The sequence below is a fragment of the Lepidochelys kempii genome, chromosome 11 (genome assembly GCF_965140265.1).
Source record: "Lepidochelys kempii isolate rLepKem1 chromosome 11, rLepKem1.hap2, whole genome shotgun sequence".
Taxonomy (NCBI): Eukaryota; Metazoa; Chordata; order Testudines; family Cheloniidae; genus Lepidochelys; species Lepidochelys kempii.
The window spans coordinates 4,125,286-4,141,277 of record NC_133266.1 but is presented as its reverse complement, the minus strand read 5'-3'; the positions used below and the strand labels follow the sequence as shown (position 1 = coordinate 4,141,277).

At 44.5% G+C, this 15,992-nt stretch overlaps 1 long non-coding RNA gene across 1 annotated transcript; it reads left to right on the top strand.

The window, feature by feature from the left end:
• Window positions 1-3,726: 3,726 nt before the first annotated feature.
• LOC140895408 (uncharacterized) lies at window positions 3,727-15,763 on the top strand. The gene is made up of 3 exons (XR_012154181.1): window positions 3,727-4,169; window positions 5,314-5,403; window positions 12,103-15,763. It is a non-coding gene; the product is annotated as an uncharacterized lncRNA (long non-coding RNA).
• The last annotated feature ends 229 nt before the right edge of the window (window positions 15,764-15,992 follow it).

The following is a 15,992-nucleotide window of genomic DNA, read 5'->3' as shown; positions in this document are numbered from 1 at the left end:
AGTGCCCTGGGATCATCACCATGATGAAGAACAAATAGGGCCTCACTATTTATGGTTTTGCTGGGAAATTTTGCACATGATGAGCTGGGATATTCAGACCAAACACTGGTTTCATGTCGGTTCTAGAAGCTTCACCAGTGATAATTATTGTGTAAGGGGAAAACAATCCAGGAGAATTTACACATTGACGTTCTTTTTTGTAATCCTCTGATATAATTTTATGTACGGTAAGGGCTTTTTAATTCAACGTACGTTCCACATATGGGCAAATATTCCCCATTTCATCTGCACCCTTCGTTTAATTTTCTTTTTGTAATCCCCCTGCTCCCCAGTTATTAGGGCAAGCAGCTATTAGCAAAGTAGCGTTACCCTTTAAATGAGCATGTGGAAAGCAAGGCCCTCTGAAAATTTACCTTGAAATAGTGCTGTGCTCTTGCCATCCAGCAGAGGGCAAACAAGTTAGCTGACAAAGCCTCGGTCTGCTATCCAATTCCACACTATTAACGAAATGTACATAATATAGATTCACAGTTAGTTAGGCCATAAAAGGTCCCTGGAGAAAACTGAGCCACTACATTTTACTAGACATCATCCTTTATCATGCCCATGATCGGCTTCCCAAACCTGGTCTCGAATCTCTGCTGTCGTGGTACCCAACCGATCTTACTCAAACAGCTTTTAGCTTCTAGCTAGTCTAAATTTCTCCTTCCTCAGCTTGATATCTACCACAGGTGGATACAAAAACTTTATTCTGTGGGAATGAGCTGGGTTTTTTTTTAAGGGACACAGCTCTTTTTTCTAGCCCTGGTGGGTCATAAGATATTGGATCTTATAAACCAGGTCCCCTGGCAAAGATTCTACTTCCAAGGACATCTGCTGCTGTTTACACTGACATACACTGGTAGCAAATATGGTCATGTTGAATGCAGCCCATGGTGTGCAAATAAACTTCAAAAATTGTAATTGCTGGTATTCAAAGCCACAGTGCATGTACACAGCCACGTTATCTTTCATCCACTGAGGTTACTGATGACTGGCTGTAGGATATACAGTTTTTCTCTTTGCAAACTCTCCCTCTTCTCCTGGCTGCACGAGTCTCAGTAATGTACACTACACATCTGCATTTGACACCAGGAAATAAATCCCAGCGCAGGTGATATATTGTCTGTCTTACAGGCAGCACTTATACAAAACAGCTATTTTCATAACCAGGCAGCCTGAATTCATTGGATTTAAGCTGTGAATAAAGAAAAGGGGACTTTAACTAAAGCGAGTGCTCTTGTCTCATTTATGGTACAACATCTTTATTCTCTGAATAAAATCCTTGGGGTGTGTTATTGGCATTATGTGGTTCTACTCTCAGAAGTCATTATGCAAAAAATAACAGCTCCTTATTAGCCATTCTGCTCCCGGTGGGTGTTCAGAATCAGATCTTGCTCACTGTGAACTGCGATTTTCATAGCAGCCTAAGGAAATTAAGTGCCCAATTTCCACCAAATTTCAATAGTATTTAGGACCCTACATTCTTTAGACTCCTAAAAACCCCAGCCTTAGCGGCCAAGCTAAGTTTATACAGCTTTTTACTCCTGTTAGTCCTGCAGAAGAGGCAGCTTGATTTCATTTTCCCTTGCACCTCAAAAGAATTGTTTGCTAAGTTCTGCTAATTTATGCCTGTGAAAACATATAGAAAGCAATGGGTTTGCACAGGTGTCACCAAAGCCTGTAGAACCTTTCTTTGTGGTAGGGGAGGGTGAGAAAGAAAGAGACCAGAGTGATTCAGAGTTTTCATGATGGGCTGTTAGAAAAAGCACATTTGATCTGGAATCACTGAGAGATCATAGAACTGGAAGGGACCTAGAGAGGTCAGCTAGTCCAGTCCCCTGCACCCATGGCAGGAATAAGTATTATCTAGACCATCCCTGACAGGTGTTTGTCTAACCTGTTCTTAAAAATCCCCAACGATGGAGATTCCACCACCTCCCTAGGCAATTTATTCCAGTGCTTAACCACCATGACAGTTAGGAAATTTTTCCTAATGTCCAACCTAAACTGCCCTTGCTGCAATTTAAGCCCATTGCCTCTTGTCCTATCCTCAGAAGTTATCCTCAGAGAGATGATAAACAGGGAACCAACCCCACAGTTACAGTTTTACAGTCACTTTTCAGAGTGGCACTGCACTGCAAATCCATATGTAGTTCTTGAGCCCCGTTCCTGCTGCTTGCTGCTGGATTTCTAAGGTTTATGTTTGTCCTCAGAGTAACATGATAGAATTTGGCCTACTATAAACGTGGCTCAAAAGTCCTGGCCAAATTTCATTTGGTGTAATGCCATTTCACCTAACTACATTCCCACGGCTGTTTCAACTGGATACATTGTTTTTCTTCACTTTGTATCCTCAGCTATTACGTAGCATTTCTGTGCACTGTTAACCAGCAAGCCAGGTTCCAAAGCAAAAGTGGCTGCCTTTTAGTATTGACGTGATTCCTGTGTATAGTCTGGAAAGTCTCTAAAAATGTGAAGTCACATCACCATTCCCAGTAGGACACTAGAACCTTAAATAAAATAGCAAAAGGGTTGCTAGACACTATATGTCCCATGGCACTTTGCTTGTGAAATATTTCATGCTCTGTTTATTACTTGTGTTATAGGGGTTATAGCCTCCATTGTACATTAACTTTGGATTATTTTATATAGATATAGATTGTTGAGACAGGAGTAGCTAGATAGCACTGTTGTGTGTGGTTATGCAGGTTCTTTTCCTTGGTGTGCAAACTGCACTGTTAGTTTTCTGATGCCTTTTGGGGGTGGGGTGGGGGAACTGTTGCCAACAGCAGCAGAGTTTGATCTCTGCCTTATTCTCTCTAACTAGAATCAGCTCTTGGTGCAGAGTTGCTCTCTGGAAACTGGGCATTGGGGTTTGTGCTGAGATTTCTGAAAGAGGGATTTGCCTGCAAAAAGATTGGGGGCATACAATGCAAATATACATGTTACACCAAGAAAACACTCAAATTTCACATAACTTATCTCTCCTCCAATTGGAAGCAACCTTGTCATGCCCCCAAATCAGCTCAGCATTGGGGTGATAATATATAATAGTGAATGAGATTGTATGTATCATCTCCTGCCATGACAGGTAGTGTGCTTTAAAGCATATGATTAAATATCCTGTGTTGAGACCTTGTGGCTGTCTGGATAGTCTTTAGCTAAAGCACTGTTATAAGTATAGTGATTATAATACTCAGAAGAGAGAATTCAACTAGTGCAAGTAACAGAAATAGAAAAATAAAAGGAGAGTTTTCAACATTCACATTTGCATCTAAATATTTTTCTTATCAATACTGCTGATGAACAGAGGGGATTGTGCCTGGGTAGATAAAACCCTGTGCACTCTCCTATCCCTGGATATGAGAACTCCATCAAGAATCTGCACTCTTTCCTATGAACTCAACCATTGGGGCAAGAATGGGGAGGAATGTGACTGGTGCTCATCTGAGTCCACAAAGGAGAGAAAACCAAGGGCCCGATTCTGGAGGGCACCTGTGACAGGGCGTCTGCCCCGCACTGGCCCTGATAGGGTTAAAACCCAGCCTGGAGGGCTACAGGAAAACAGCCAATTAGGGCAGTGGGTGCAGCCAATTAGGGTGGTGGCTGGACTAGCCAATCGGGGCCCAGCCGGCCCATATAAAAGGAAGCTGCAGGCTAGAGCAAGGGAGTCTGCCGCAGGAAGCCTAAGGGAGGGGACTGGCTTCCTAGAGCCCTACAGAACTAGCAGTGTGAAGAGGGCTGCTAGGACTTGCAGGCCCAAGGCCCTGGGAAGAGGCAGGAGCTGAAGGTGCCAGGGCTGCAGGGAAGTGGCCCAGGGGAACTGAGACAGACTGGTGGAGACAGAAAGGAAGGGCAGCGGGAAGCTGTTGCTTACAGGGTCCCTGGGCTGGGACCTAGAGCAGTGGGCGGGCCTGGTCCCCCTCTACCCCACCACAACTCAACGCTGAAGAAGTGGCCGGGCGATGGAAGGGGGGAACCTGGACTGTGACATGGCCAGAGGGCTGTGCCATGAAGCAGAGGCAGTGAGTCTGGAGCGGGTCTGCAGGTGGACCCAAGGACAGAAGAGCCACCCCCACCAGAGGGCATACCTGCTGACCAGAGCGAATTCCCAAAACGGCCAGAAGGTGAGGGACCTCGGGACAGCACCTTCATCTCTCGGTGAAGGTAGCAGGACAGTAGGGCTCTCAGCCACCCATAGAGAGCACTCTGCATCTCACACACTCATGGAATCAGGCCCATCAAGAGTTACAGTCACTCTGGGATCTGGGAAAGAGGATTTGTGAAATTCCACTTTGGTTATGGGCGGTGGGGAAGGGACAGAATTGTTCTACAAGTTTCCTGTTTATGGAGTATTTCCTACTGTTACCTAACAGCTGGGAGGCCCAAGGAGGCGTGAGTTTTCTTGCTTGGGGATTTAATTTTGGTATAGTTGCACTATGTGAAGTAGTAACAATTGTCTAAAAATGTATGCTGACTTTTTAAGAATTTGTACCCTGAGTTATAGATTAAATAATTAAAGAACTCAGAGGGTCAGGTTGTCCATTCCTTCTTCCCCTACCCTGCCCAATGCAAGACTGATCCCTACATTTTTTCTAGTGCTTTGTCCAGTCTTGTCTTACTTGTTCCAAGAGATGAGGCTTCTACCACTGCCCCAGGGCTATTATTCCACAACCTCCTAGATCCCACCAGTTGGAAGCTTTTCTTGACATATATTCATCCTATAGTTTCCTTTTCTGAACTTCATTCCATTCCATTGAATCACACTCTGCTGGATTGCACAAACAATTCCATTCCCTATTGTGATTTTCTGCTCCTTTCAGACATTCAGTGACTTTTTAAACTTTTTAGGTGTTGCATTGTTACTCAAGGCAGTATCATAGCTTGAATTTCTATTGCCTAGGAAAGAGGGCAATCCTTATTGCCAAATTCTTATGCCTCTGACTGTAAATGCACTCATCCTGCTCACTCGATCCAGGACTCCCAGACACCAATGGGAAGCTAATGAGCATAAAAGTCAAGAGTGGCTTCAGTTTCCCAAATTTGTCAGATGGTGACCAAGTGATCTTGCCAGTTTCTTACTGTTATTGCACAGGGGAATTTGGGAGACTGCCTTACATGGAGCCAAGCACTGTAGTATCTAGACACCAAAACCTGTGAGTTTGTGAAGTCATGCACTTCCTCTTATGATAAAAGATAAACACCTAATTACGGTAGATGTCTTTTAGCAGTTTTTCCACATTAAAAAAAATCCTCTAATCTTGTTGAAAGGTGCTGGATTGACTGGCCTGGAGCCTGAAGGCCTCTATATAGCTGCAGCCTGGGCAATGGCAGTGAAAACTCAGAGTGACCGGTCTCAAGGTGAGAGGATACTATTGTTCAGTCCCCATAGCCCATTTAGTCTTTTCAGTCTTTGACCTTTCTGCTTAGACTGTCAACAAAGGTCTAGATAGTACCCAAGGTAGCCCGGGTTTTGTGATCTGTTCAGCTGTCCACTAGGGACTGGACTGAGAATCTACCAACTCATTTCATATAGGCCATTTGACAACCAGCAGATGATTTTGGTCTCTACTGATACACTGTGGATTGGAATCAGCAAATGAGATGGAAAAAGGTCTGCATCTCATTACCAATCCCTTTAGCCATCCAGTCCTTCAGCTGTCAGCTCACATATTTCAATTCAAGAATCACTTCAAGTAGAGATTTTTTTAAAGCAAGAATATCCTTGCAAAGACACTCTAGGGCCTCGGACCAGAGCCAAGAGTTTTCCTTCCACTCCCTTGTACAACTCCTCTCAGTGCCCTCCTATTCCCTCCTTCAATCGAAAGACATCCGGGAGTCTCTGGAAGTCATTTATGCTCGCTTTGAGAAGCCTCCATGGGTAACATATGCCACATGTTTATTTCCCTTATAAGCAACATCACTCTGCCTGAGTTTTTGGAACCCAGCTTGTTTGACCTCCCCCCTGCCCCCCAGTGCACTGTTTTGTTGAGACGTGTTCTTTACATTTCTGGCACCAATTAAGATATTTTTGAAAAGGTTTTAGAAATAGATGCTAGACTTTTGTTACTAATAAGAGTTCAAATTCGCAACCATTGCTATTTACTGCACAACCTCCTGACTGACAGGGACCTCCAACCTCCCCTGGAAAGGCTTCATTGCTAAATAAGTGGCGGCTGGAGGCATCCAACCTCGAGGCCTGATTCTCCACTGCCTGGCACCCTGTGTAGATATTTACAAAGTGCTGTGCAAAGTGGCTGAAAATTGCTGGTATTCAGGCTTGGTTACATCTGACACCAACTTGGCCACACAAGGTACAAGATAGTTGGGAAATCAGGCCTCTTGTGTTCACTCATCCCAAGTGATACACTTTCTTTTTACCCTGATAATAGCTAATTGATGCTAAAGAAATCTAAATAATGATCTATCCTGGACAACTCTATTTGTTTTTAATAACTACCGTACGAATCACCTAGACCAGTGGTTCTCAAACTAGGGCCGCCGTTTGTTCAGGGAAAGCCCCTGGCGGGCCAGGCCGGTTTGTTTACCTGCCGCGTCCACAGGTTTGGCCGATTGTGGCTCCTACTGGCTGTGGTTCGCCGCTCTAGGCCAATGGGGGCTGCAGGAAGGGCGGCCAGCACATCCCTCTGCCCGCGCCACTTCCCAAGAAGTGCGGCTCGTCCAAGAAGTTATCCGTTACTGAAGCTTCACCTTGGAAGTTGGGGAGAAAATCAGTCACCTCAAGCGTCTCTTTAATAGCCTTCCTCAAGGCTCAGTTTTGGCTCCCCCTCTTGTTCAATTTGTACACATACACAGCATCCACATACTTCCTGAAACGGAAGCCGAGAAGTAGGTGTATGCGGGTGACATCTATGCTGCTGCCACTGGAAACGATCTCCATAGGGCTGAAGGGAATCTCAGTCAAAGCATGGACATCTTGGCTATTTTCTTCCAGCAATGGAGACTAATTCTCAGTGAAACCAAGAGAGTGGCAACTCTTTTCCATCTAAACAATTGTCTTTTCAATTGCTCCATGTTGATTCATGTACCAGGCCGGTTACTGCCATTCCAACCAGGGGTCACGTATTTGGGAGTAAAACTTGGACTGTAGCCTGACATATTGGTCTCACATAGAACACCTGAAAATGAAGATCTCTTCCTGTATTTCCTGGATATGAAAACTATTGGGAACCTCATAGGTAGCAGAGCCTTGGTTCCTCGTACATCTGTATTGTCCCTGGTGTTTGCGCTAGTGGAATACTGCCTTGTGGTCTGAAGGCACAATTGCCACACTCAGCTTCTTACCAAAGAGCTAAATTTGGCCACTTGTATTCGTGGCTGCTTGAATTATACACCAGCCCCCAGTCTGTATGTGCTAACGCACAGAGCTCCACCAGACCTTTGATGAGATGCCATTACTGTGTCGTCTGCCTCAAGAGCTGTGACAGATGAAACCAACATATTACATCTCTGATTGACTGATGCCCCACTTTCAGACAGAAAACAACGCATAGTGCCAACTCAAAAGGTCTCCTTATATTCAGGGGAGGAATCCCCTTCTGCGGACTAGGGTCTGATACTAAGGCTGATCTCTTGATATGCCTTTGCTACAGCAGCTCACACACTCCTGGACAAGAGTGTTCCTGGCCCTTTACTACGCACAGATCATCAGCGCCATTAGAGGGCTGAAAACTATGTTCTTACAGAGTGGAAGTATCGGGGGGGAAACAGTCTAACACGCTAAGTAAATTCAGGAGTCTTTCACTGCACCTGCCTCCTTGTCCACTTGATTGCAGATCCTGGACCAGGCTCAACAGAGTACTTGGTAGGTAGCCCAGAGGTGCCACAACTATGCATCGTCTTGGCCTGGTTCCTCTCCACAGTGACCGGGGGGCAGCGTTGCAGACAATAACTCATGTGCAGGGCCGGATTTCCAATTAGGCACATGCCTATGGGTGCTGACATTCTAGGGGAGATAAAAAGTGAAAAGTGTATTAAAGTTTAAAAAGTTAACACATACACCTCCTCTGCGGGTGGGCAGGCTCCTGGTGTGGGTTGGTGGCCGGCCAGCATGTGGGGCTGGAGCAGGGTGATCGTCCGTGTCAGCCCACCTAGGGGGCTGTGAGCCACAGCCAGGAAGGGCAGCAGCTGAAAGTACTGGGAGCGTCCCAGCCTCTTCCCAACCTTGGCCATGCCTCCACCCCATGCCGGGCAGGGAGAGGGAGAATTGTGGCCGGTACCCCATTCACTTGCACCTGCACGGGTAGAGCCGGAGCGAGGCTGCTGAGCGCCGGGCCGTGGGAGGGACGGAAGACACCTGGGGACTGCTTGCAATGGGGAGAGGTACAGCCCCCTCCTTGTGCCACACCTGGGGCGGGTGGGCTGCACCCCAGTTTGGGCTGGGAGCACCAGGCGTGGTGCAGGGTCTTGTGCCTTCCCAGGGAGGCTGTGTTTGTATTTCTTTTCATTTCATTTTTTACAGAAATCATGAAGGTCGGCTGTAGACGGGGGGTGTGGGGTGTGCTGAAGATGCTGCACCTAGAGGCGTGTAAGATGTAAATCCGGCCCTGCTCATGTGGCAGAGGAGTGCCCAACTCAGCATCTGGAGGGCAGTTAGCAACGCCTTGATTTCCATCATACTGAAGCTCCCCTCTTGTTATAGAACCTGGATATTTAGCTCTGATGTAAGCTCAGGAGGGAGTAGCCAGGTCCCAGCGCTCTGTTAGTATTTGATTTCAAAATGTTATGGAAAGGAAAGGTGTATTTTCACTCAAGGAAATAACCGTATCCCCCCCTTTCCTCAAATTCACAGCAAGTGGCTTCTCTCTCCTCCCCCCCCCCCACAGCAACCACGTGAAGCAATGCACTTATCATGAAGGTTCAATTGCAGCTTTATTTGAACCAGCCCCTTTGTGTCTTCATGGGCGGGGGGGGGGAGGGGAAGGGGGGGGGGCTCTGTAATTGGATTTCAAGCCCATTTCTTTCCTTGTGTGAGAGAGCCTGGTCTAGTCAACTGAGCATGAAACTGGGAGCCTCAAATCGTCTCATCCCAGCTCTCGCACTGATACAGTTTGTGACCTTGGGCAAGTCGCTTCCAAGTAAGTCAGGAGGCAGAGGGGAGGGCAGGGGTAGAAAGCTTTCCAAAAGCAACATGGTGCACAGATCCGAAAGAACATTAGTACTTCTTTCCGTGTCTCCAGGAATTCATATTTGAGAAGCTTTCCTTTGGCTTCTACGCATCACTGTGTCCTGTGGAAGTGCCTGTCCCTCTTGTTATGTTGATGTCATTTGAGTGCAGCGTTAGTTATAAACCCCTTTTCTCTCATGATTATAGCCTGCAAAGCTTGCTTTCTTTCTTGCTTTCTTTCGACAGCCTTGTGGTCAGGAGGTACTGAGCACTGTGTAGGATTGGTCCCCACGTAGATCCCACGACCTTTTTTCTTGTCACCTTTGTCCTTCCCATCCCTGCTACCCTTTGCATGTCATCCTTGATGTGCTTGTAAGCTCCATGTTGCCTGCAAAATATCTTGTGCGCCTAGAATATGGGGGTATAGAAATAACCAATAATAAGAATTCCTCAAGTTCAGGAAAGAAAAGAGGAATAAATACATTTCCTTTCCTGCAGCAGTTCAGAGTCTTTTTTATTCATTTTGACCAGGAGAACCTCAGCACTTGGCCTCCACTTTTTGTCTGCTAGTTCATTTTTCTTAATTCGTCATTGACAAACCACAGAGCCATAAAAGAATCAACTGACAATGTCTGTGGGAAAAACCGGCCTTGAAAAGGGTCCTAGAAATACTGTAGCATTCGCAAACAATTCCAGTGGCTAATGCCTCAGTGAGATGCAGTCTCAGTTATAAGTTTTCTTTCTAGGAACAAGCCTGCATCTGTTTGGCAATGCCATATTTTGTAGCGTAAAATAAACCCTTGAGAACAAACAACCTAGCTTATACGGAGGGTAAACGCCTGGGAACAGAGCTCACTTGTTAATCCTAAAACTGTCAGCAAAGGCCCACTGGAGAAATTATAGCCAGGCACTGGCACTGATTCTGGTCTCCTGTCCCTCCACGCTTCCCCCACCAAATCAGAACAGCTGTAAAATCTTCATTGTTCTTCTAGAGCCCAAGAGATTTAAAAAGAGGTCTCCTATTTTAACTTTGCCTGACTGGATCAATGAACAGCAACATCAGCAGTACAAGAAACATCAGAATCTATTGTGTTTGCACCATTATTCTTTGGCTGGAGCCAAGGAAAACAACATAAATAAAAGGAGGACAGTGGCCCGAGCACCTACTAAAAGAGGCATAGGAACAGGAAATTCTGGTGCATTCCCACATCTGATCTGTGTACTGGTTTTGTCCCTTCAGTATCATTATGTTTAATATCATCCTGCAACACAGGCAGCTGTACCTACACTTTAGTTCCCCTTGCTCCTTCTAACAGATTTAAGAAGCACTCTGTGGAAAAATGATTTGTGCACTCTCTACCTAAACAATCGCTCGCCACAGGAATTTGTCACTGCCAGGGGTTATTAATGGCTTGCTCGTAAATACCCACGGCAAAATGAACTGTTGCAAAAATTAAGCGTGTGTTGAAAAATTGGTTTTAAATTGTCCCCTGGGTAATGACCTTTTGCCCACCAAAAAATGCAGGATTTGTTCGCTGTATAATTAAGTTCAGGCCATCTCTTTTACAGACACACAGAGACAGATGCTATCTAGTTACAAGTTAAAGGGCCATACTGCCTCTAAAATACCTACCATATATCACAGCAGCATAACATCTATAACTAAAGGGATACCACCTTTGAAAACGTTGAAGCCGCAAAATACGGCTTCATTAGACAAGTGAAAATATTTCATTTGACCCAAATGTCAATAATTAGTGAAACCAACTGCAGTTTGTAAAAAATATACAAAAAGACTCTTTCACCATTCCTGGGGAATGGTGTGTGGGCAGTTACATTTATTTGCTACATTTTCTATTGAACATCTGCTTAAATATGAACTTTAAATGGGGATTTTGAATAGGTTGCATCTGAATGTTCACCCCCCCCCATGATTTATGAGAATCACGAGGCAAAAACTGTGATTTGGGGGTGTTGTTTTTGTTTTTTCTTCTTAAAGAGACATTCTTAAGTATCTTAGGCCCAGAATTCAGGTTTTGTAATTAAAACGGGTTTCTGTAAAATGAAACTTAATAGAAATATTATTTGTTTTTAATGTCAGTGGAAACGTTATTGTTGGCTTGGATTTTAGGAGAACCCCCAGCACTTCCTGCAAACCAGATGTTGCAGTGCAAGGCTAGTGCAAGAGAACTAGAAAATGAAATTGACTCTCCAAGGTGAAAGTGAAAAGTCTGGATGCATTGTCTGTGTTGAGTGAAGTGGAAAAAGTAAATGAACTGCATAAATTTGGAAAAGAAAGCAGACCTTGAAACATCTTCCATTTTTAATTATCTGAGGTGTTATTAGTATCAAGGGAATTTGATTTATAGCACTATATAAATGCAACAAACACAGTTAAAATCACAGGAAGAATCATGGAAAACAAAAGTTAAGGTTTCAACAGGAATGCTCTCTTCGTCCCTCTGCACACTGCATGTGTTTTATGGAATATATCTAATGTCAGAGGCCCAGATCTTGCAGACATTGCCCATGAGTAGTCCTATGCCTAATGTTGTGCAGGTGGGTAAGCATTTGGAGGACCAGACTCATAAATAATAGAACACTGTATTAAGCAACCTATTTAATTTGAAAAAATAACAAATATTACATAAGTACAACACAGCTCCTTAATGTTGCTGTTGGAACTAAAATTTCATTTCCTGACTTTAATTTTAACCGTATAACCTTAATATTGTATTAATGGGGGTCGGGGGGGGGATCAGGGGTATTCGTTTACATTAAATTTCTTAGTGTTTTATTAAATAAGTGGAAAAAATAAATTGCCTTTGCTTAAGAATTTTACTATTTAAAAGGTCCCATGTAAACTATGATGTTTATACATCACTGAGTGAGCATAATGGGGATTTTTCTGCTGTTTTACATTTTTATGGCAGAATCTTCAAAATGGAAAAATTGTCCCAGCGGAAGCCCTGGTCCCTGCTGAAAGTCTTTCTGCCTGAGCCTGTTCCAACCTGTCATGTGAATATTTGTGACTCACGAGTAACACTTGGTCAAACTGAAGAGCCGTTTGTAATTCACACAAATGTTCATGAACGCTGTTTTTTTTCAGCATCAAATCAGTTTTTATGACTAAAGTCCTGGACAAAATGTCTGTTTGTCCTTCATATTTTAAACCAAGATGTACTGTTTTCTCTCTGTGCAACCTGGGAAGCAGTGCCTGCTTTGTTTGTTTGATCTGGGTTTTCAGACACCAGTGCAGACTGGCTGGATAAGGAAAGGCCTTAAAGTGGGACAGGGAATTAACACGTGGGCTCTTTCATGGGCACACTATACTTCCTTTCTGACAGTTGGAGCACTGAGATCTCATTGACAGGAGCTTTGTTTTGGTTGTCCATGGGGAGCACGAGCTAATTAAAGATCTTGATTTAAACCCACTGGGGAAGCACCAAGATCCTTAACTCAAAGGGGAAAATGACACAGTGTGTCTTTTCCTCTGTTGTCAGAGAGACTCACTCTGCTTTCATTCACCTGTGACAGTACCATACATGAAGAAAAGCAGCAACAGCATCTGACTGACTGAATTCCATAGGAAGGGATCAGAGGTTCAAGTGAAACTGTAACTCATTGGTCAGGGTAGGTTGTGTGTCCTTTTCTGTGCCTAGGCCACAGAAGATGTGAGTGTTTAGCGTAAGACAAGGCTCTGTTGCTCAGGCTGCAGTGATTTATGCTTTCAGCTCCAGAGGTCCCTGATTTAGATCTGGTCTACATGACAACGTTAGGTCAATGTAAGCCACCTTGCACCGACCTACTTGTGCATGTCTCTACGCTTAAATTTGCCTCCCACTTTGATGTAAGCACACTGTTACTGTGACGCAGTGACATCACCTCCCTGAAGCAATGAGCCAGGGTTGATGTGCTGAGGTTGATGTTGCATGACTATAGATGCTGCGGTACTTACGTTAACCCTAACAGTCCTCCAGCAGCTGTCCCACAATGCCTGACCCTGACCACTTGGGTCACAACTGGGAACTCCACTGCCCAGAGGGCATGGAGACTGGATTGTTCCCTACCCGTTTAAAGCCTTGTGAATTTTTGAAATGCCATTTTCTGATTGCCCAGTTTGGCGAGCACACCTGGCAGTTCTCCATTGTTGTGTGCAACTGCCCAGCTGATGACGCCGACAACACATTTGAGATGTGTTCTGGCTTGGAATAGACAGAAGATATTGGATCTCCTGGGCCTGTGGGCAAATAGGTTATGGACATAGAAATGTGGACACCTCTGAGCATTTTGCACAGGAGATGCGGGAGAAGGTGTATGCCTAGGGATTAGTAGCAGAGTTGCATGAAAGGGAAGGAACTGCGTCAGGCATATCAAAAGGCCAGGGATCTGAACAGTTAATCTGATGCTGAGCTGACGACCTGCCGCTTTTACAAAGAGCTGCATGTCATATTTGGTGGAGACCCCACTTCCAGCCCATAGACTACCATGGATACCTCTGAGGAGCCTGAGTCACAGGCCCCGAATGTGAACAGTCAGGAGGAGGATGGTGGACATACAATGGGGGGGTCCAGCTATGTTGCAAGCCAGGATCTCATTGAGACTCCAATGCAGTCCCGTCAGGCCCAGAATTCAAGTATGGATGAGCCTGATGTAGGGGAAGAAACCTAAGGTAAGTGTGTAATTGTATTTCCCATTACAGTAATATACTGATGGCACCCCCAACTTAACCAGACCCAGCTATCGACTTTTCATTAATTTACTTGTGCTAGAAGAGATAGCAGCACAATAAAGAGAAGTAGTGTTTCTATCTGTTTTTCATTCCTCTGTAAGTTGGGTGTGTGTGAGGGGGACAACGACCATGCAGAGCAGGTTGTTTATGTTCACAGAGATGTGCTTTGAATCCTCCTGAGATCTCAATGAAACTTTCATGGAGGTACTCTGCAGTCTTCTCCCAAAGGTTTCTAGGGATGGCAGCCTTATTTCTTCCTCTGTGGTAGGCCACTTTCCCATGCCAGTCAGCAATAACTTTGGCAGGTGCAGTACACAGGCTAGAAGCATATGGGCCTGGGTGGCTTCAGGACACCAGCAGCAATTGTGTTCTCTGTACCTTTCTTACCCTCAGGAGTGAGATATCAGCTAAAATCACCACCACCTATGGAAAATGATGCCAGTATTCAGTCCCATTGCCCGATATTTATAGATTCATGCAACCAAGCAATTCTCTCCTTATTTTCCTCACCCCGGCTGTGAGTGGTACTGTGCACAAGCACCCCAAAGCAGAAGTGTCAATAAGCATGTCTTGTTTAAAACTTTAGGGGAACCAGGGAAAGGAGTTCTGAATCTTAACTTTCGCTTTCTGTTGTGACTATACCAACAATGGTACTGCTGTGTGTTTTATCTGCAACTGCTGCCATAGCAGCCTTGAGGGGTTCCCTGAATGCCTGAGCCAGGCAAGAAGGAGAAAGAAGAGAACATGTTCAATGAAATCCTGCATGCCAGTGAGCAGATATTATGCAGGACACACCATAGGGATGTTTCTCTCACAGAGATCCACTCTTGTGGGTAAACAACGTCAGTGTCCCTTCATTGTACCAAAAGCTCATTCAACTGTAATTCTGCCCCTGCTGAGCCAGTAGTTGAATCATTCCTTAGTGCTGTCAAGCTGGCCAGTGAATGGCTTCCTGAGCCAAGGGAGAAAGGGGTAGGCTGGCTCCCCAAGGATTGTTCTTGGCATTTCAACATCGCCAATGGTAATCCGCCAGTTGGGAAAGTGTAGCCTTTTATTTTATTTAAAGTGAATTTTGTAATGTGGTATTACACCACTGTGGGTTTGGCTCTGGTGGCTACAGTTTCAAGCTCAACGGAGTGAAAGTCACCTCTGCTACTTGCTTCAGGTTGCGAGTCCCTGTGAACAAATAAAGACCAAGGATAGTGACTATACATACATTTCACAAGTACAAGGTCTAGTCTGTTTTACAAGTTTTATTAACGTTGCAGTTAAGTTATGATTACCCAAGCATGTAGAAATTCTATAAAGACCTATGCACAAGTTACAAATATAGTTATACTCACATTCTTAATGATATTCTTGAGGTCTGATGATTGCCTTTCCAATTGATCATCAGTAGAGGGGTAGTTCCTGCTGGAGTTTCACATAGGGAGTTCAATTTTCACAGTCTGGGTTCCCTCTTTTTAAAATGTGATTCTGACTATACCTCATTAGCATTTACGCACATAATGCACCCTGCGGTTAGGGCATGTATTAGAAAAATGTGACTACCACGTATCTTGTAAGCGAAAAATTACTCGTACTGTTAATTTTTCGCAATATCACCCATTGGCACATCTTTTCCCGTAATCTTGCGGCATTGGGTCATTCTTTGATCACTTATTTATGTCAAGCATTTCTTAAGCCTAAGGCCTAGTACGACTCAGCCTGTAGGCCTTGCGTTTTAGCTCGCCTTACTTAGATATGTAATACATAATTATCCCTACTAACTAGTGATGAAACTTATATTTCTATCATTCTACGATTTAACTCTATTTAGCATACAATGGTTATATATGACTTAACATGTTTGTTAATCATAACATCACACAATAAATGAACAATAAACTAAAGTAACTGGCTACAAAATAAAGTCTCTCTTTTAGCTTTCTGAACAATCCTGTGTTCTTAAAGATGTGAGCGTCACGCACCTTCCCTGACCAGCCAACAATGACGAAGTGTCCTCAGTGATCCACCAGCTCTTCCATAGCCACAGAAAAGTAGCCCTTTTTGTTCTCTTGAGCGAGGTGGTGTGATGCCAAAATAGGGATG